A 23941-nucleotide genomic window follows, 5' to 3' on the forward strand; every position below is an offset into this window, starting at 1 on the left:
ATCAAGACCTCCATGTGAGAAGATCCCCTAGTGGATTCAAGAGCCCTTCTAGGGAAGATCCTCTTGGATATTGATACATCACCAACAAATTTTTTATTGTTCCATGTTGTTACATTATCGTTCTTGGATGTTTTACAATCATTTTATATCATTTTTTGGGACAAACCAAATGACATAGTGCCCAGTGCTAGTTGCTATTTTTTGCTTGTTCTTTACATCGCAGAAAATCAATATCAAACGGAGTCCAGATGCAGCGAAACTTTTTGTGGAACTTTTGATGGACCAGAAGACACCCGATGGGCTGGAGAAGCACCTAGGGGGTGCCCCGAGGGGGGGGGGCACAACCCATCAGGGCGCGCCTGGGCCCCCAGGCGCGCCCAGGTGGGTTGTGCCCACCTCGATGGCCTCCTGCACTGCCTCTTTGCTTTATAAATATCCCAATATTCCAGAAACCCTAGGGGAGTCAACGAAAATCAATTCCTGCCGCCGCAAGTTCCAGAAACACCAGATCCAATCTAAACACCATCATGGAGGGGTTCATCATCCTCATTGGTGCCGCTCCGATGATGAGTGAGTAGTTCTTTGTAGACCTTTGGGTCCGTAGTTAGTAGCTAGATGGATTCCTCTCTCTCTCTCTCTTGATTCTCAATATAATGGTCTCTTGGAGATCTATTTGATGTAACTCTTTTTGCGGTGTGTTTGTTCGGATCCGATGAACTTTGAGTTTATGACCAGATCTATGTTTTTATCCATGAAAGTTATTTTTAGTCTTTTAATCTCTTATATGCATGATTACTTATAGCCTCTTATTTCTTCTTCGAATCTTTAGTTTAGTTAGGCCAACTAGATCGATTTTTCTTGCCATGGAAAGAGGTGCTTTGTGATGGATTCGATCTTACGGTGCTTGATCCCAGTGACAGAAGGGGAAACGACATGTATGTATCGTTGTCATTAAGGATAACAAGATGGGGTCCATTTCTACATAAATAGATCTTGTCTAAATCATGTCATCGTTCTTATTGCATTACTCCGTTTCTCCATGAACTTAATACACTAGATGCATGCTGGATAGCGGTCGATGCGTGGAGTAATAGTAGTAGATGCAAGCAGGAGTCGGTCTACTAATCTTGGACGTGATGCCTATATAATGATCATTGCCTGGATATCGTCATGATTATTTGAAGTTCTATCAATTGCCCAACAGTAATTTTTTTACCCTTTGCTATTTTTCTCTAGAGAAGCCACTAGTGAAACCTACGGCCCCCGGGTCTCTTCTTTATTATATTTGCCTTCGCGATCTATTTTTATTTTCTTTTATTTTCAGATCTATTAATCTAAAAACCCAAAAATACCTTGCTGCATTTTTTATTCATTTATTTTATCTCGCGTTCCCGCGAGATCTATTTATCCAATCTACTACAATTTTTATCCCGTCTACTTGCCAATTTATGGCGCCGTTACCCGAAAGGGATTGACAACCCCTTTAATATGTCGGGTTGCGAGTATTTGTTATTTGTGTGCAGGTGTCGTTCACATAGTGTTGTGTGGTTCTCCTACTGGTTTGATAACCTTGGTCTCATCACTGAGGGAAATACATACCGTAGCTGTGCTGCATCATGCCTTCCTCTTTGGGGAAATACGGACGTCGTTCAAGCCGCATCAAAAGGAATTTCTGGCGCTGTTGCTGGGGAGAAATCATCAACATCTACCAGGTTCTTAATCACAAATCTCATCTCCTTGCAATTTACATTATTTTCCATTTGCCTCTTGTTTTCCTCTCCCCCACTTCATAAAAAATTGCCATTTTATTCGCCCTCTTGTTCGTTCGCCGTTTTTCTCGTCAGATATGTTTTTGAGTGGAATCCTGTTGCGTAGTCACAATGACTCAAGAGAACACCTAGTTGTGTGATTTCTCCAATACCAACAACAATGATTTTATTAGCACTCCGATTGCTCCTCCCGCCACTAGTGTGGAGTCTTGTGATATTAATACCGCTTTGTTGAATCTTGTTATGAAAGATCAATTTTTCGGTACTCCTAATGAGGATGCCGCGTCCCATCTTAACAAATTCGTAGAATTATGCGATATGCATAAGGCAAAAGATGTGGACAATGATGTTGTGAAGTTGAAATTATTTCCGTTTTCTTTGCAAGATCGTGCAAAAGTTTGGTTTTCTTCTTTGCCTCGCAATAGTATCGATTCTTGGGATAAGTGCAAAGATGCTTTTATTACTAAATATTTTCCGCGCGTGAAAATTATTTCCCTTAGAATCCAGATCATTAATTTCAAGCAACTTGAACATGAGCATGTTGCATAATCTTGGGAAAGGATGAAATTAATGCTAAGGAATTGCCCAACTCATGGGTTAAATCTTTGGATGATCATAATATTTTTTTATGTTGGGTTGAATTTTATTTCTCGTAATATTTTGGACTCCGCTGCAGGTGGTACTTTTATGGAAATTAATTTGGGTGAAGCCACCAAATTGCTTAATAATATTATGGCAAATTATTCACAATGGCATACCGAAAGAGCTCCTACTAGTAAAAAGGTTAATTCGGTTGAAGAAATTTATTCCTTGAGTCAAAATTTTGATGCTCTTATGAAATTGGTTGCTAATAAAAGTGCTCCTATTGATTTTAATGATGTGCTTTTGTCTACTTTGATTGAGCAAAATAGTGATGCCATAGATGTGAATTTTGTTTCTCGGAACAATTTTAATAACAATGCTTATAGAGGTAATTTTAATCCTAGGCCTTTTCCTAGTAATTCCTCTAATAATTATGGTAATTCCTATGGTAATCCTTCTTATAATAATAATAGGAACACCTCTGATCTTGAGAATAATATTAAAGAATTTATCAATACTCAAAAAGTTTTCAATGCTACAATAGAAGAAAAGTTGAATAAGATTGATGATATGTCTAGAAGTATTGATAGAATTTCTCATGATGTAGAAAATATCAAGATGAAATTTTTTGTGCCTATGGTTGAGGAATCAATTAAGGATCTTTATGTTTCTATAGATGAAATTAAGAAAAGAACTGCTATGCTTAGAGCTAGAAGAGAATTTTTAGAAAAAGCGTTTTCTAGTGATTGCTTTCATAAAAGTGATGAAGATCTTAAAATGATTGGTGTTTCCTCTATTGATTCTTTGTTTAGGAAAATTAAAATTGATAATAAAGGGACTGAAGAAGAGTCAACTTTAGGTAGAAGGCGTTCCGATAATTCGGACGGTGGAAATCTTGTTGAGAAAATTAATAAAAGTGGGTTTGAAGAGGTCAAAACTTTAACTAGTGATGTGCCCACTCTTTTGGATTACAAAGACTTTAATTATGATAGTTGCTCTTAGATTGATTGTATTTCTTTGTTGTAATCCATGATAAATTCACCCCATGCTTATGAACAAAATAAAGCTTTTACTAAACATATTGTTGATGATATGATAAAAGCTTTGGAAGAAAAGTTGGAATTAGAGACTTAAATTCCTAGAAAATTGCATGATGAATGGGAACCTACTATAAAATTCGAGATTAAAATTATGAGTGTTTTGATTTATGTGACTTGGGTGCTAGTGTTTCTACAGTTCTGAAATCTTTATGTGATGTGCTTGGTCTTACCGATATTGAAGAGTGTTCTCTATTGCACTTGGCGGATTCTACTATTAAAAAACCTATGGGAAGAATCAATGATGTTCTTATTCTTGCAAATAGGAATTATGTGCCTATAGATTTTATTGTTCTTGATATTGATTGCAATCCTTCTTGTCCAATTATTCTTGGTAGACCGTTATTACGTACTATTGGTGTCGTGATTGATATGAAAGAAGGCAATATTAAATTTCAATTTCCACTAAGGAAGGGTATGGAACACTTACCTAGAACTAGAATTGAGCCACCTTATGAATCAATCACGAGGGCATCATATGGATCTAAGAATAAAGATGACAATACTTAGATCCTCCGCATTATGCCTAGCTAGGGGCGTAAAACGATAGCGCTTGTTGGGAGGAAACCCAATGAATATAATTTATTTTGGTCTTTTTATTTATTTTCTTGAGTGTTTGCACAATTATGCTACTATTATGATTGTGTTTTTTGTGTTTTAGTTAGTGTGTGTGCCAAGTAAAGCCTTTGGGATCATGTTGGGTGATAGTTGATTTGATCTGGCTGAAAAACAGAAACTTTCGCTCCCAAAAAAGTAATTTTCCTTTTTAACAAAAGCGCGATAAAATACTGATTGTTTTTTCGTAAGATTAATATACAAATTTGTCACATTGTCCTAATTTTTCAGAATTTTTGGAGTTACAGAAGTATTCAAAATATCCAGATTGCTACAGACTGTTCTGTATTTGACAGATTCTGTTTTCTTTGCGTGCTTGTTTTGATGATTCTACTGTTGGGGAACGTAGCAGAAATTTAAAATTTTCTATTTATCACCAAGATCAATCTATGGAGTCATCTAGCAACGAGAGAGAGGGGAGTGCATCTACATACCCTTGTAGATCGCGCGCGGAAGCGTTCAAGAGAACGGGGTTGATGGAGTCGTACTCGTCGTGATCCAAATCACCGATGATCCTAGCGCCGAATGGACGGCACCTCCGCGTTCAACACACGTACGGAGCGGGGACGTCTCCTCCTTCTTGATCCAGCAAGGGGGGAGGAGAAGTTGATGGAGATCCAGCAGCACGACGGCGTGGTGGTGGAAGTAGCGGGATCCCGGCAAGGCTTCGCCAAGCGCAAGCGGGGAGGAAGAGGTGTCACGGGAGGGAGGGAGGTGCCAGGGCTTGGGGTGCTGCTCCCATGCACCTCCCCACTATATATAGGGGTGGAGGGGGCTGGTTTCTTGCCCTCCAAGTCCACTGGGGCGTTGGCAAAGGTGGGGGAAAGAAATCCCATCATTTCCCTTCCCCACCGATTGTTATCCCCCCTTTTTAGGGATCTTGATCTTATCCCTTCGGGATATGATCTTATTCCTTCTAAGGTGGGATCTTGGTGCGCCTTGACCAGGGGTGTGGGGCCTTGCCCCCACTACCCACGTTCATGTGGGTCCCCCATGCAGGTGGGCCCCACTTCGGAACCTTCTAGAACCTTCCTGGTACAATACCGAAAAATCCCGAACATTTTCCGGTGGCCAAAATAGGACTTCCCATATATAAATCTTTACCTCCGGACCATTCCGGAACTCCTCGTGACGTCCGGGATCTCATCCGGGACTCCGAACAACTTTCGGTTAACCGCATACTAATATCTCTACAACTCTAGCGTCACCGAACCTTAAGTGTGTAGACCCTACGGGTTCGGGAGACATGCAGACATGACCGAGACGACTCTCCGGTCAATAACCAACAGCGGGATCTGGATACCCATGTTGGCTCCCACATGTTCCATGATGATCTCATCGGATGAACCACGATGTCGAGGATTCAATCAATCCCGTATACAATTCCCTTTGTCAATCGATACGTTACTTGCCCGAGATTCGATCGTCGGTATCCCAATACCTTGTTCAATCTCGTTACCGGCAAGTCACTTTACTCGTACCGTAACGCATGATCCGTGGCTAACTCCTTGGTCACATTGAGCTCATTATGATGATGCATTACCGAGTGGGCCCAGAGATACCTCTCCGTCATACGGAGTGACAAATCCCAGTCTCGATTCGTGCCAACCCAACAGACACTTTCGGAGATACCTGTAGTGCACCTTTATAGCCACACAGTTACGTTGTGACGTTTGGTACACCCAAAGCATTCCTACGGTATCCGGGAGTTGCACAATCTCATGGTCTAAGGAAATGATACTTGACATTAGAAAAGCTCTAGCAAACGAGCTACACGATCTTGTGCTATGCTTAGGATTGGGCCTTGTCCATCACATCATTCTCCTAATGATGTGATCCCGTTATCAATGACATCCAATGTCCATGGTCAGGAAACCATAACCATCTATTGATCAACGAGCTAGTCAACTAGAGGCTTACTAGGGACATGTTGTGGTCTATGTATTCCCACATGTATTACGGCTTCCAGTTAATACAATTATAGCATGAACAACAGACAATTATCATGAACAAGGAAATACAATAATAACCATTTTATTATTGCCTCTAGGGCATATTTCCAACATCTACGGTTTTCTTTGAAGAGTTTTTGCCATAGAAAAGTTGGAATACAGTAGATATAATGCAAAAATAAAATATGAATGGGATCGCAACAGTACTTATAGTAGTGATTTGCTTTCTTATACTAACGGATCTCATGAAGGTTTTGTTGAGTTTTGTGTGATTGAAGTTTTCAAGTTTTGGGTGACTTTACGATGGATGAAGGAATAAGGATTAGCAAAAGGCTAAGCTTGGGGATGCCCGATGCACCCCAAGATAATATTCAAGAAGTATCAAGCAACTAAGCTTGGGGATGGCCCCGAGTGGCATCCCCTCTTTCTTCTAACGACCATCGGTATCTTACCTGAAACTATATTTTTATTCGTCACATATTATGTGTTTTGCTTGGAGCTACTTGTATGATATGAGTCCGTGCTTGTTTTGCTTTGTGTTTTTGGTCATGAATCCTTGCTGGACACACCTATTTGAGAGAGCCAAAATTATGCCGTGACTTGTTAGAATTGCTCTCTATGCTTCACTTAAATCTTTCTGAGCTACGAAATTGCTCTAGTGCTTCACTTATATCTTTTTGAGCACGGTGTGCTTTAGTATTTTTGAAGAAATGCTCTCATGCTTCACTTAGATTTATTTGAGAGTTAGTAAATTTTTTAAGAAATTCTCTCTTGCTTCACTTAAATTATTTTGAGAGAAGAGAATTTTTATGCTCATGTTCTTCACTTAAATTTGTTTAAGCTATCAAAAGCATCAGATGAAACTAGTCCCAAAGTGATAGATATTCGAGGAGGATATAATAAAAACTTTCATGAAGATCACTGGACAAAATAAACTTGATTCCTTGTAATAGTTTTGAGATATGATGATAGTAATATGTGAGTCATGTTGATGAGTAATTATGCTTTAGTAAGAATATTGGTGTTAAGGTTTGTGATTCCCTATGCAAGCACGAAAGTCAATAGTCATGCAATGAAATTACATCCTACTTATGGTGCATTATTCGGTGTTAGTTATGCTTAATGCTCGCTTATGAGATTTTTTGTTTCTTGGTTGGATGCTTCTCAATCTTTTACTAGCCTTCATTTTGCACTAAGTATGATCACTACTTGTGCATCCAAAATCCTTTAAACCGGATTTACCATATGAGTCCACTATACCTACCTATATGCGGTATCTTTTGCCGTTCTAAGCAAATTTGTATGTGCCATCTCTAATTTTCAAAATAAACTTCTCTTTTGTGTGCTCGTACCGCTCATGAAACGGTAGGGGGTGGCTGATATATTTCCATGCTAAATGTGTTATTCTAAAGATGAGTGTTTATTCACCTGTCATTGCATGAGAGTACGGCAAAGGTATTAGGGATTCCCATTCCCGAAATGAAAAATGAATTTACTTTATGTTGTCAAATAATAAATTCCTTGGGAAGTGTTGGTATGGAAGGCACCCGTGGATACGGTTAGCCGTGGAAAGTTAAAGTATGGTGGAAAAAGGAATAAACTTTATTTTCTGTTTGGGAACCGCCTATGGTATATCTAGCATGGAAAGTATTAGTGTAAGTGCATCTAGTGCCACCCCAAGTTGGTTTTGGAGTATTAATGACAAACTTGGTTGAGGGACTAATTTGTTTGTGAGAATTGCAGGATAACACAGGTAGTAGTCCCTCATTGATTCGGTTTACCTACCGGAGATGACCCCTAAAAATGTGTGAAGACATTGAAGACAATGGTGGTATGTGAAGATTTTCACAACGAATATTATGACTCGAGAAGACATTCACGTGAAGACTATGGAGTACGAAGACATAGTTGTTTTGTAGTTTCCTTTTCTTCTTTGTTGAGTCATAGGAACCACCGCACTGTTAAGTGGGGTCCAAGTGAACAAAGTCAGAGTGACTGAAGTGATGCTCAACCAAATCCTATGTCTTCGAGTGAAGACAATGAGAGCAAATCTTATCCAGAGCTGGACGAGTCAGCTTTACTTGTAGCCCAAGTCAAGCTGCCGCGTGTGTTTGAAATCTGACCGTTGGACACGTGTCAGTTCCTTAGTGACCCAGGGTCATTTCGGACAAATCAGGTCGGGTTGCCTCCTGGCTATAAATAGCCCACCCCCTATACCATAAATTGGTGGTTGCTCAGAGTTAGTGCACGGCTTTTGTCGTTTGAGAGCAACCCACCTCCGAAGCATTTGAGTGAAAGACCCTTGCGAGGACAAAGCCCAAAACACCCAGAGCCAAAGAGTGTTAGGAATTACTGAAGTCTTTCTGTCCGCGTGATCTGAAGACTTATTACACTTGAGGACTGTGAATCCTCCAGCCGGTTAGGCGTCGCGTTCTGAGCATCCAAGAGTCATTGTGGATTGCCGGTGAACGAAGTCTGTGAAGGTTTGGAAGTCTACCTTGAATACTTACCTGAGTGATTGGGCGAGGACTAAGTGTTCTTAGCTCAAGGGGAATAAGGTGAAGACGCGGTCTTCTGAGTTGAATCTCAGCCTCCCTAACCAGACGTACAGTTGTCACAGCAACTGGAACTGGTCCAACAAATCCTTGTCCTCTCCAAGCAACTGGTTCTATCACTTCCCTCTCTTTACTCACAGTTTATCTTCATGAAGTCATTGCCTGCTTGCATGATCTGATTGACTTCACTGTGTGAAGACTGTTATTGTTTGGCTTCATATTATCTTCCATCCTGATCCATACTACCTAGCTGCTAGTAGTCTTCGTGCTTTCACTTCATTGCTTACTTGACTATGGCTTGCCTAGTGTAGTCTACCTTCCGCTGCATATCTATAGGTTCATTTCTATTGTCCGTCTTCGAAACTCGCATTGAAGACTTCCATAAAATTGCCTATTCACCCCCCCTCTAGTTGATAACTAGCACTTTGATAACGGCGTCCGCAAGACCGGTGAAGGTGTCACCCCTGCTGATGTCAAGAAGTTCATTCAACTGGATTCTACTGCCAAGAACATCATCTGTGGTCATCTGACCAAAGGACAGTATGGCCGAGTGAGTGCTCTGGAAACTTTGAAGCTAGTCTGGGAGTGGCTCTCCAAGGTCAACGAAGGCGTCTCAACCCAGAGAGACTCAAGGATCAGTGTTCTTCGCAACCTCTTAAACCGCTTTAAGAGAAATGACAATGAGAATGTCCAGCTCACATTTGATCGCCTCACTGACATCACAGATGAGCTTCGCACACTCGGCGCCACTGAGATCACCAAGCATGAAATCGTCAAAACCCTTCTGAGATCACTTGACAGCTCATTCGACACCGTGGCCCTGATGATTCAAGAACGCCTTGACTTCAAGACTCTCGATCCGTCTGACATACTTGAGAGGCTCAACACACATGAGTTCCAACAATCTGAGAAAAGAGATATCTATGGTCCAAACTATGGCCGAACTCGCGCTTTGAAGGCAAAGGTTGTTTCCTCTTCTGAAGAAGAATCTGACAGCTGTTCTGAGGTCCTGAAGACATTGGAAAGTAGTTTGCTATGCTTGTGAAGAAGTTCCAGAAGTTCACCAAGAAGAAAGGCTTTAGAAAGTCTTCAAGATCCAGGTCAAGAAATGATGAAGCTTCCACTCATGATCACAAGAAGAGAACATGCCACAAGTGCAAGAAACCTGGTCACTACATCTCTGAGTGTCCATAGTGGGACAATGAGACCAAGAAGAAGAAGAAAAGCAAGGAATATGATTCTGATGACAAGAAGAAGAAGAAATCCTCAAAGTCTTCTTCCAAGTCTTCGTCTAAGTCTTCATCATACAAGAAGAGCTCATCTGGCAAGGCTCATGCTTTTGTTGGCAAGGAAATGGATTCAGAGGAGGAGTCTGCTTCTGAGGAGGCAGAGGTGGAGTCTGAGGAGGAGTCTGACTCTGGCGTTGCAAGTCTGGCTCTAGCTACAGCCTACGTTGCTAAGTCCATCTTCAACACTGAAGACAATGGCTCCATCACCAACGCTGATGCTAAGGACGACTCTGCTCCCACCTACTGCTTCATGGCACGCGGTGCCAAGGTAAACTCACGCGATGCTTACTTTCAAACATCAAGTGAAGACGACTCTGAATGTGAATCTAAACCTAGCTACAAAACACTTGCTAAAATTGCAACTGAACAACAGAATGCCATGGAACATATTCAAAAATTGCTAGACAAAAGCGATGACCTGTTGGACGCGGAAATGACCCGATCTCAGTCCTTAATTGAAGACATCAGAAATCTTCATGTTAAGTACGAGGAACTTGAAAGTCGTCATGAAACACTCTCAACAACTCATGAAAAGCTTTCCTATGATTATCTTCAAAGGAAGCAAGAACTTGAGAACGGCTCATGAAGATCTTCAAAAAGAGAATGAGTCACTCTACGCTCAACAGATCAGTTCCGCTCAGGAAGGATTTGAACCACCATGTCTAAAATTCCTTGAGCGTGATAACGCTACTTCTATTGCTGAATGTTCCACTACTGCTACTGTTGCAATATCTTCAACTGCTAATGTGGTAACTAACCCCTCTGCTGAGGATGCCACTACTATTGCTGATGAAAATGCCAGGCTGAAGACATTGCTTGAGATAGGGATGCACAAAATTCTCAAAGGGCATCAAACACTATGTGATGTCCTCAGAAAGCAGATTCTAAACCGAAACCCTAGGAAAGAGGGTGTTGGGTTCGAGAGGGAAATGAATGTTGATGGTTCCTACTGGAAGCCTGAGCAGTACCCCAAAACCACATGGGTTGCTGCAAAGGGACCTTCAGTGGATCCATCCACCTTATCTGGCTTCACTTGTGCTAACCCGATTATCATTGATGAATCCCTTGATGCAAACTATAAACTGTTTAAGAATCAGAATGGTGAAGTGTTTGCCAGGTACATTGGTACTAACTGCAGGAATGGGCCACCTATGAAGAAGATCTGGGTACCCAAAAGTTGTGTTGAGAATCTTCCTGTGAATGTCATCATGACACCACCTGGGAAGAAGACAAACCCCAGACCAAAGGCTTCATATGGTCCAAAGGCTTCATACAGACAGAGGACTCACCAGAGTCACCCTAACACCAATGTTTTGTAGGGAAATCATACTCAGACTTATGAATATGAGCGTGTTTCCTCAAACCGCTATGTTCATAAGACCAAGTACTATTCTGCTTATTCTTATGAGTATTATTCACCTCCTGCAAGGCTATTTGCTAGGGCTCCAAAGCCGAAGTTCTCAGATGCTGCACTTAGACTCATTGCTTCGAAGCCACCCCTGAAAATGTGGGTGGTTAAGAAAACTTAACTCTCTTTTGCAGGGAAGGGTCTCCAGCCGGGAATCAAAGGCGTCTCATGATATTGCTGGGGACCTAAAACATCTTGTGGGGCGCAAGATAAAATTCCCAAATGGTCTTACTATGTATTTTGTTCCTGAATCACTTGCCTATCATCCTATCAGTCCTAACCTGGACCTGAGCTTTGATAATCAGCTTGTTCGTCAAATGTTTATGCTTCACAATACCCATGGTGAAGCCTATCCCCCTAACTGCACTGTAGTGTATGACACCACATGCTTCAGAATGGATTATGGACAGTGGATGCACTAACCACATGACTGGTGATCCAAGTCTTCTCATGGACTCAACCTTATGTCCATCTGACAAGAGTCACATCACATTTGCTAACATTGGTAAAAGCAAGGTATTGGGTCTAGGTAGAGTTGCAATCTCAAAGGATGAGCACATGGATAAAGTGATGCCTGTTGACTCCCTTGGTTTCAACTTAATGTCTGTCTCAATGCTTTGTGATTTGAACATGATTGTGATATTTGGAAAATATCGTTGCCTTGTGCTTATGGAGTCTGACAAATCTCTAGTATTTGAAGGGTATCGAAAAGATGACTTGCACATGGTAGATTTCTCAGCAGGACCACAGATGGCCGTATGTCTTCTAGCAAAAGCTTCAGAGTGCTGGCTCTGGCATCGGAGGCTAGGGCATGCTGGCATGAGGAACTAGTACACTCTCGCAAAGAAGAAACATGTCGTAGGCATCGAGGGCATCAAGTTCAAGAAGGATTATCTGTGTGGTTCCTGCGAAGCTGGAAAGATGACTAGGGCCAAGCATCCCTCGAAGACAATCATGACAACATCCCAACCCTTCGAGCTGCTTCACATGGACTTATTTGGCCCTACTCATTACTCTACTCTTACTACCACTGCCTGTCTCTATGGCTTCATCATTGTTGATGATTATTCAAGATATACATGGGTGCATATAATCCTCTACAAGAATGAAGTGCACGATGTCTTTAGATGCTTCGCCAATCGTGCCATGACGAACTATGGAATCAAGATCAAGCACATCAGAAGTGACAACGGCACAGAGTTCAAGAACACAGGCCTCGACACTTATCTTGATACATTGGGCATCACTCATGAGTTCTCTACTCCATACACACCTCAGCAGAATGGCATCATGGAGCGCAAGAACAAGACACTCATTGAGATGGCTCAGACGATGCTTGATGAGTACAACACTCCAAGGAAGTTCTGGCCTGAAGCCATTGATGCTGCATGCCACGTCATCAACCGTGTTTATCTTCACAAGCTACTGAAGAAGACATCCTATGAACTCCTAACTGGTAACAAGCCAAATGTCAGTTACTTCAGAGTATTTGGTGCTAGGTGCTGGATCAAGGATCCACATCACACTTCAAAATTTGCACCAGAAGCACATGAAGGTTTTATGCTTGGTTACGGAAAGGATTCGCACTCCTACAGAGTCTTCAACCTCTTTCACTATAAAGTGGTTGAAACTGTGGATGTGCGGTTCGATGAGACTAACGGCTCGCAAAGAGAGCACCTGCCAAATGTGCTAGATAAAGTCCCTCCTAGTGAATCGATTAAGCTTATGGGAACTAGAGAAATCATACCTTCAGAGGCACAGGCTGAAGAAGAACTTATCATTTCTGCGTCAAACCAACTTGAAGACATGGCCCAGCTTGAAGCCAATGCCGAAGAAGAAGACAATGGTCAACAAGAGCAAAATCTTCGTCCAGTTCACCCTCGTGTTGCAAATGAAGTCCAGATTGAGAAGATAATTGATAGCATCAATGCACCTTGTCCACTCACTTGTTCAAGAGCAACACAGGTAGAAAATTTCTGTGGGCATGATGACCCACAAGTGTAGGGGATCTATCGTAGTCCTTTCGATAAGTAAGAGTGTCGAACCCAACGAGGAGCAGAAGGAAATGATAAGCAGTTTTCAGCAAGGTATTCTCTGCAAGCACTGAAATTGTAGGTAACAGATAGTTTTGTGATAGGATAATTTGTAACGAGCAACAAGTAATAAAAGTAAATAAAGTGCAGCAAGGTGGCCCAATCCTTTTTGTAGCAAAGGACAAGCCTGGACAAACTCTTATATGGAGAAAAGCGCTCTCGAAGACACATGGGAATTATCGTCAAGCTAGTTTTCATCACATTCATATGATTCGCGTTCGGTACTTTGATAATTTGATATGTGGGTGGACCGGTGCTTGGGTGCTGACCTTACTTGGACAAGCATCCCACTTATGATTAACTCCTATTGCAAGCATCCGCAACTACAAAAGAAGTATTAAGGTAAACCTAACCATAGCATGAAACATATGGATCCAAATCAGCCCCTTACGAAGCAACGCATAAACTAGGGTTTAAACTTCTGTCACTCTAGCAACCCATCATCTACTTATTACTTCCCAATGCCTTCCTATAGGCCCAAATGATGGTGAAGTGTCATGTAGTCGACGTTCACATGACACCACTAGATGGGAGACAACATACATCTCATCAAAATATCGAACGAATACCAAATTCACATGACTACTAATAGCAAGACTTCTCCCATGTCCTCAGGAACAAACGTAACTACTCACAAAGCATATTCATGTTCATAATAAGAGGAGTATTAATATGCATATAGGATCTGAACATATGATCTTCCACCAAATAAACCAACTAGCATCAACTACAAGGAGTAATCAACACTACTAGCAACCTACAGGTACCAATCTCAGACTTAGAGACAAGAATTGGATACAAGAGATGAACTAGGGTTTGAGAGGAGATGGTGCTGGTGAAGATGTTGATGGAGATTGGCCCCCTCCCGATGAGAGGAGCGTTGGTGATGACGATGGCGATGATTTCCCCCTCCCTGAGGGAAGTGTCCCCGGCAGAACAGCTCCGCCAGAGCCCTAGATTGGTTCCACCAAGGTTCCGCCTCATGGTGGCGGAGTCTCATCCCGAAAGCGTGCTTATGATTTTTCTTCGGACGAAAGACTTCATATAGCAGAAGATGGGCACCGGAGGGCCAACAAGGGGCCCATGAGGCAGGGGGCGCGCCTAGGGGGGTAGGGCGCGCCCCCACCCTCGTGCCCAGGGTGTGGGCCCCCTCTGGTATTTTCTTTGCTCAGTATTTTTTTATTATTTCCAAAAATAACTTCCGTGGAGTTTCAGGACTTTTGGAGTTGTGCAGAATATGTCTCTAATATTTGCTCCTTTTCCAGCCCAGAATTCCAGCTGCCGGCATTCTCCCTCTTTATGTAAACCTTGTAAAATAAGAGAGAATAGGCATAAGTATTGTGACATAATGTGCAATAACAGCCCATAATGCAATAAATATCGATATAAAAGCATGATGCAAAAATGGACGTATCAACTCCCCCAAGCTTAGACCTCGCTTGTCCTCAAGCGGAAGCCGATAACGATAAATATGTCCACATGTTTAGGGGTAGAGGTGTCGATAAAATAAAATACGGACATGAGGGCATCATGATCAATCTTATAACAGCAACATATATATATATATATATATATATATATTTTGTCATATGATCTGTTATGCTCAAGTAATAATCTATTCACAATGTCAAGTATGAATCAGAAACTTTATTGAGAACTAACAAACTATAGTCTCAATCATTGAGGCAATTGCAATTTATCATAACATCAGAAAGAGTCTATGTAAGAGCTTTTCAGCAAGTTCACATACTCAACTATCATTTAGTCTTTCACAATTGCTAACACTCACGCGATACTTATGGTTACGGAGTTTTAATCGGACACAGAGAAAGATAGGGGCTTATAGTTTAGCCTCCCAACCTTTTACCTCAAGGGTAATGTCAACAATAATAGTTCATGCTAACTTACATCCAATTGGATATATATATCAGGATCTTTCCAACACACTGTGCTTGTCAAAGGATAAAATGAAAAAAAGGAAAGGTGAAGATCACCATGACTCTTGCATATGGGTAAGAGATAAAATATAGGCCCTTCGCAGAGGGAAGCAGAGGTTGTCATGCGCTTTCATGGTTGGATGCACGAAATCTTAATGCAAAAGAACGTCACTTTATATTGCCACTTGTGATGTGGACCTTTATTATGCAGTCCGTCGCTTTTATTTCTTCCGCATCACAAGATCGTATAAAGCTTATTTTCTCCCACACTAATAAGTCATACATATTTAGAGAGAAATTTTTATTGCTTGCACCGATGATAACTTACTTGAAGGATCTTACTCAATCCATAGGTAGGTATAGTGGACTCTCATGGCAAAACTGGGTTTAAGAATTTGGCTAGCAAGAGGGAGAAAGGCAAACTCAACATGTTGGATGATCCATGACAATATACTTTATCTTAGATATAAGAAAACATAACTCATTACATTGTCTTCCTTGTCCAACATCAACTCTTTAGCATGCCATATTTTAATGAGTGCTCACAATCATAAAATATGTCCAAGATAGTATATTTATATGTGAAGCCTCTCTTTCTTTATTACTTCCTATTAATTGCAACGATGACCAAAACTATGTTTGTCAACTCTCAACAACTTTTAATCATCACACTCTTTCTATGTGAAGTCATTACTTTCCATAAGATCAATAGGATCTCTTTATTTCTTTTTATTCTTTCTCTTTTCTTTTATTCCCTCAAGATCATAGAAAGATAATCAAGCCCTCGACTCAACACTAATCTTTATTATATAGCCCACGGACTCGATTACATAAAGGAGTAATAAAGCAAAACTCAAAACTAGATCATACCAAAAACTTTATTCTACTAGATCTAGATATTACTAAAAGGATCGAACTAAGAAAAACGGTAAAGATAGGAGTGTGATGGTGATACGATACCGGGGCACCTCCCCCAAGCTTGGCAGTTGCCAAGGGGAGTGCCCATACCCATGTGATTATGTCTCCCTTGCTGGTGAAGAAGATGGTGGAGTTGTTGCTGATGTGGGCTTGTCGTCCATCTTCCAAGGCATAGGCTCACCATCATAGAAGGATGATCGAGTCTCCGGGATCCTCAAATCTGCAGCCAAACTCATCCTCTTGAATTTATATTCATACTCACAGTTTTGGTTTTGCAGGTCATAGATTTGGGCTTGGAGGTGCTCGATCTTCTCGTGAAGCTTGAAGATGGTCTCCCCAATGTTCTTGGCATCCAACTTGTGGATCTTGGTGAACTCCGCGATCATCATGTGGTTGGCATTGAGTCCACGTTCCACCATCCCCTGGCACTTGAAAACTTGTTGCTCCATTGCGTTGAGCCTCGTCTCCACGCTTCCGGTCCTCCTTGGTCCCTCAACATCGCGGATGTGCAGCAACCCATCACGCATCTCAATGGTTTGAGGGTGTCGCAGCACCTCCGCGAGGTAAGGGTTGATGACCTTCTCGAAGAACTTGTCCTTGGGGGCGCTCGGAGACGTCATGATGATCTAGATTTGTCAGATAAACAGCTCGAAACGAAAACAGAGGATATTTGCGTGATACAGGAGTCAAAACCTCCGGGAGATTATATAATGATTTTTTACCGACCAAAATACGTATCGTGCAAGAAAATGGAGTACGGAGAGCACACGAGGTGCCCACGAGGCAGGGGGCGCGCCTAGGGGGGTAGGGCGCGCCCTCCACCCTCGTGGATCCCTCGTGTCCTTCCCGGACTGCTTCTTATTTTTCTATTTTTCAAAATATTCCAAAACGGAGAAAAATTGCCATTAGAACTGTTTTGGAGTCGGTTTACTTGCCGTACCACATACCTATTCCTTTTCGGAGTCTGAAACGTTCTGGAAGGTGTCCCTTATGTATTCCTCCGGGGTTACGGTTTCAATAATATTAGTTTCAACATTTATAGGATTACCTGAGATATAATATTTGATTCTTTGACCGTTCACCACCTTCGGATTTGTGCCTTCGAAGTTGTTGATTTTTATGGCACCGGAACGATAGACCTCCTCGATAACGTGAGGACCTTCCCATTTAGAGAGAAGTTTTCCTGCAAAAAATCTTAAACGAGAGTTGTATAATAATACATAATCACCTACATTAAACTCACGCTTTTGTATTCTTTTGTCATGCCATCTTTTAACTTTTTATTTAAACAACTTGGCATTCTCATAGGCTTGGGTTCTCCATTCATCAAGTGAGCTAATGTCAAATAACCTCTTCTCGCCGGCAAGTTTGAAATCATAGTTGAGCTCTTTAATAGCCCAATATGCCTTATGTTCTAGTTCGAGAGGTAAGTGACATGCTTTTCCATAAACCATTTTATACGAAGACATGCCCATAGGATTTTTATATGCAGTTCTATATGCCCATAATGCATCATCAAGTTTCTTGGATCAATTCTTTCTAGATCTGTTAACAGTCTTTTGCAAAATTAATTTGAGCTCTCTATTACTCAATTCTACTTGACCACTAGACTGTGGGTGATAAGGGGATGCAATTCTATGATTAACATCATACTTAGCAAGCATTTTACGGAAAGCACCATGAATAAAATGTAAACCACCATCAGTCATTAAATATCTAGGGACTCCAAACCTCGGAAAAATAACTTCCTTAAGCATCTTAATAGAGGTGTTATGATCAGCACTACTAGTTGGAATAGCCTCTACCCACTTAGTAACGTAATCAACAACAACTAAAATATGAGTATATCCATTAGAGGCAGGAAACGGTCCCATATAATCAAAGCCCCAAACATCAAATGGTTCAATAACAAGCGAATAATTCATAGGCATTTCCTGACGTCTACTAATATTACCAATTCTTTGACATTCATCACAAGATAAGACAAACTTATGGGCATCCTTGAAGAGAGTAGGCCAATAAAAACCGGATTGCAATACCTTATGTGCAGTTCTATCTCCAGCGTGGTGTCCTCCATAAGCCTCGGAGTGACACTTGCGTAGGATCTGTTCCTGTTCATGCTCAGGTACACAATGCCTAATAACACCATCTACTCCTTTATAAAGATGTGGGTCATCCCAAAATTAATTTCTCAAATCATATAATTTTTTTTCTTTTGCTGGTATGTGAAACTAGGTGGTATAAATTTAGCAACAATGTAATTAGCATAATCAGCATACCATGGAGCAGTACGAGAAGCATTTATGACATTTAATTGTTCATCAGGAAAGCTATCATCAATAGGTAGTGGGTCATCAAGAACATTCTCTAACCTAGACAAGTTGTCTGCAACGGGGTTCTCAGCTCCCTTTCTATCAGTAATATGCAAATCAAATTCTTGTAGCAAGAGAACCCATCTAATAAGTCTAGGTTTAGCATCTTTCTTTTCCATAAGATATTTAATAGCAGCATGATCCGTCTGAATAGTTACTTTAGAATCAACAATATAAGGTCTAAACTTATCACAAGCAAATACAACTGCTAAGAATTCTTTTTCAGTAGTGGCATAATTTCTCTGGACATTGTCTAGAGTTTTACTAGCATATTGAATAACATTTAATTTCTTATCAACTCTTTGCCCTAGAACAGCACCTACAACATAATCACTAGCATCGCACATAATTTCAAAGGGTAAATTCCAGTCAGGTGGCTGAACAATAGGTGCAGAAATCAATGCTTTCTTAAGTATTTCAAATGCTTCTACACAATCATCATCAAAGACAAAAGGGATATCTTTTTGTAACATATTAGTCAGAGGCCGAGAAATTTTCGAGAAGTCCTTAATGAACCTCCTATAAAAACCGGCATGACCAAGGAAACTTCTTATACCTTTGATGTCCTTGGGGCATGGCATCTTTTCAATAGCATCAACCTTGGCTTGATCAACTTTAATACCTCTTTCAGAAATTTTATGCCCCAAGACAATACCTTCATTAACCATAAAGTGGCACTTCTCCCAATTCAAGACAAGGTTAGTTTCTTCACATCTCTGCAAAACTCGATCAAGGTTGCTCAAGCAATCATCAAAAGAGGATCCATAGACTGAGAAATCGTCCATGAAAACCTCACAAATCTTTTCACAAAAATCAGAGAATATAGCCATCATGCATCTTTGAAAGGTAGCAGGTGCATTACATAAACCAAAAGGCATACGTCTATAAGCAAAAGTACCGAAAGGGCAAGTAAAAGTGGTCTTTGCTTGATCATCAGCTGACACAGGTACTTGAGAGAAACCAGAGTAACCATCTAGAAAGAAAAAATGCGTATGTTTGGATAATCTTTCTAGCATTTGATCAATAAAAGGTAATGGGTAATGATCCTTTTTAGTAGCCTTATTTAATTTGCGGAAATCAATTACCATCCTATAACCTGTAATAATTCTTTGAGGAATCAATTCATCTTTATCATTAGGAACGACAGTTATACATCCCTTCTTAGGGACACAATGGACAGGACTTACCCACTGACTATCAGCAACGGGATAGCTTATACCTACCTCAAGGAGCTTTAATATTTCCTTTCTTACCACTTCTTTCATCTTAGGATTTAATCGTCATTGGTGATCAATAACTGGTTTGGCATCTTTCTCCAAATTTATTTTGTGTTGACATAGAGTGGGACTAATGCCCTTAAGATCATCAAGAGTATATCCAATAGCAGCACAGTGCTTCTTCAGAGTTTTCAATAATTTTTCTTCCTCCTTCTCTGAAAGGTTAGCACTAATAATAACAGGATATATCTTCTTTTCATCAAGATAAGCATATTTAAGAGTATCAGGTAGAGGTTTAAGCTCAAACACGGGATCACCCTTGGGTGGAGGAGGATCCCCTAGGATCTCAACAGGCAAGTTGTGTTTCAGAATAGGTCCCTGCTTAAAGAATACTTCATCTATTTCCCTTCTTTCATTCATAAACATATCATTTTCATGGTCTAGCAAATATTGTTCTAAAGGATCATTAGGAGGCACATCAATAGAAGCAAGACCAATAATTTCATCCTTACTAGGCAATTCCTCTTCACGGTGTTGTCTACGAAATTTAGAAAAGTTAAACTCATGAGACATATCACCCAAACCAATAGTAACAACATCCTTCTCGCAGTCTATCTTAGCGTTAACAGTGTTCAAGAAGGGTCTACCAAATATAATGGGACAACAGCTATCTTGTGGGGAACCAAGAACAAGAAAATCAGCAGGATATTTAGTTTTCCCACACAAGACTTCAACATCTCTAACAATCCCAATTGGTGAAATAGTATCTCTATTGGCAAGCTTAATTGTGACATCAATTTTTCTAACTCAGTAGGTGCAATATCATGCATAATTTCTTTGTATAAGTCAATGGGTATTGCACTAGCACTAGCACCCATGTCACATAAGCCATGATAACAATGATCTCCTATTTTAACAGAAATAACAGGCATGCCTATAACGTGTCTAGGTTTGTCTTTAGCACCAGGCTTAGCAATTCTAGCAGTTTCATTGTAGAAGTAAATAACATGCCCATCAATATTATCAGCCAAGAGATCTTTAACAATAGCAATATTAGGTTCAACTTTAACTTGTTCAGGGGGTGTATAAGTTCTAATATTACTTTTGTTGACAACAGTTGAAGCTTTAGCATGATCCTTTATCCTAACAGGAAAAGGTGGTTTCTCAACATAAGCAGTAGGAACAATAGGATAATTATAAGTGATAGTCTTTTCTTCAACTTTAATAGGTGCAACTAGTTTTACTTCTATGGGAGGATTATATTTAAACCACTTCTCCTTAGGGAGATCAACGTGAGCAGCAAAAGATTCACAGAAAGAAGCTACCATCTCAGAGTCAAGTCCATATTTAGTGCTAAATTTACGGAAAACATCGGTATCCATAAAAGATTTAACACAATCAAACTTAGGTGTTATACCTGACTCTTTACCTTCGTCGAGATCCCAATCTTCAGGTTTGCGTTTAATTCTTTCCAATAAATTCCATTTGAATTCAATAGTCTTCATGATAAAGGAGCCAGTACAAGAAGTATCGAGCATGGAGCGATTATTGTTAGAAAGCCGAGCATAAAAATTTTGAATAATCATTTCTCTTGATAGCTCATGATTAGGGCATGAATATAACATTGACTTAAGCCTCCCCCAAGCTTGAGCGATGCTTTCTCCTTCGCGAGGCCAAAAATTATATATATAATTACGATCACGGTGAACAAGATGCATAGGATAAAACTTCTGATGAAATTCCAATTTCAATCGCTTATAGTCCCATGATCCCATATCATCACATAGCCTATACCATGTTAATGCATCTCCCTTCAAAGATAAAGGGAAGACCTTCTTCTTGATAACATCATTGGGCATACCCGCAAGCTTAAATAATCTACAAACTTCATCCACATAGGTTAAGTGTAAATCGGGATGCAATGTTCCATCTCCTGCAAAAGGATTAGCTAGCAGTTTCTCTATCATACCGGAAGGAATTTCAAAGTAAAAATTTTCATTTTCAGTAGGTTCAGTAGGTTGAGGAGCAACTCTTTGCTCTACTGGTCGGGGTGAAGATACCCCGAACAAGCCCCTCAGAGGATTACTTTCCATAGTAACAAGTGACAGTAAATTTCAGCACACTATATAATTTTTTCCTTACCAAATTCCACCTACCAAAGGCGCTTCACTCCCCGGCAACGGCGCCAGAAAAGAGTCTTGATGACCCACAAGTGTAGGGGATATATCGTAGTCCTTTCGATAAGTAAGAGTGTCGAACCCAACGAGGAGCAGAAGGAAATGATAAGCAGTTTTCAGCAAGGTATTCTCTGCAAGCACTGAAATTGTAGGTAACAGATAGTTTTGTGATAGGATAATTTGTAACGAGAAACAAGTAATAAAAGTAAATAAAGTGCAGCAAGGTGGCCCAATCCTTTTTGTAGCAAAGGACAAGCCTGGACAAACTCTTATATGGAGAAAAGCGCTCCCGAGGACACATGGGAATTATCGTCAAGCTAGTTTTCATCACGTTCATATGATTCGCGTTCGGTACTTTGATAATTTGATATGTGGGTGGACCGGTGCTTGGGTGCTGCCCTTACTTGGAAAAGCATCCCACTTATGATTAACTCCTATTGCAAGCATCCGCAACTACAAAAAAAGTATTAAGGTAAACCTAACCATAGCATGAAACATATGGATCCAAATCAGCCCCTTACGAAGCAACACATAAACTAGGGTTTAAGCTTCTGTCACTCTAGCAACCCATCATCTACTTATTACTTCCCAATGCCTTCCACTAGGCCCAAATGATGGGGAACTGTCATGTAGTTGACGTTCACATGACACCACTAGAGGGGAGACAACATACATCTCATCAAAATATCGAACAAATACCAAATTCACATGACTACTAATAGCAAGACTTCTCCCATGTCCTCAGGAACAAATGTAACTACTCACAAAGCATATTCATGTTCATAATCAGAGGAGTATTAATATGCATATAGGATCTGAACATATGATCTTCCACCAAATAAACCAACTAGCATCAACTACAAGGAGTAATCAACACTACTAGCAACCTACAGGTACCAATCCCAGACTTAGAGACAAGAATTGGATACAAGAGATGAACTAGGGTTTGAGAGGAGATGGTGCTGGTGAAGATGTTGATGGAGATTGGCCCCCTCCCGATGAGAGGAGCGTTGGTGATGACGATGGCGATGATTTCCCCCTCCCTGAGGGAAGTGTCCCCGGCAGAACAGCTCCGCCAGAGCCCTAGATTGCTTCCGCTAAGGTTTCGCCTCGTGGCGGCGGAGTCTCGTCCCGAAAGCTTGCTTATGATTTTTCGTCAGACGAAAGACTTCATATAGCAAAAGATGGGCATCAGAGGCCCAACAGGGGGCCCACGAGGCAGGGGGGAGCGCCCAGGGGGGTAGGGCGCGCCCCCACCCTCGTGCCCAGCGTGTGGGCCCCCTCTGGTATTTTCTTTGCTCAGTATTTTTTATTATTTCCAAAAATAACTTCCGTGGAGTTTCAGGACTTTTGGAGTTGTGCAGAATAGGTCTCTAATATTTGCTCCTTTTCCAGCCCAGAATTCCAGCTGCCGGCATTCTCCCTCTTTATGTAAACCTTGTAAAATAAGAGAGAATAGGCATAAGTATTGTGACATAATGTGTAACAACAGCCCATAATGCAATAAATATCGATATAAAAGCATGATGCAAAAATGGACGTATCAGGGCACTTTACATTTGTCTCTATATCTGGACGCAAGAAAGTTGCTGAAGCCTTCATGGAACCTGAATGGATTCAAGCTATGCAAGAAGAGCTTCAACAGTTCGAGCTGAACAATGTGTGGGAATTAGTCAAACATCCTGATCCTCGCAAGCACAATATCATAGGCGCCAAATGGATCTATCACAACAAACAAGATGAGCATGGTCAAGTTGTCAGAAACAAGGCTCGTCTAGTTGCTCAAGGATACACTCAATTTGAAGGGATTGACTTCGATGAAACATTTGCTTCGGTGGCTAGGCTTGAAGCCATTCGCATACTGCTAGCCTGTGCCAACCATCACAACATCCTTCTGTATCAAATGGATGTGAAGAGTGCCTTTCTCAATGGCAAGATTGAAGAAGAATCGTATGTTGCT

Source organism: Triticum aestivum, chromosome 2D (assembly GCF_018294505.1).
Source record: "Triticum aestivum cultivar Chinese Spring chromosome 2D, IWGSC CS RefSeq v2.1, whole genome shotgun sequence".
In the NCBI taxonomy this organism is placed as follows: domain Eukaryota; kingdom Viridiplantae; phylum Streptophyta; class Magnoliopsida; order Poales; family Poaceae; genus Triticum; species Triticum aestivum.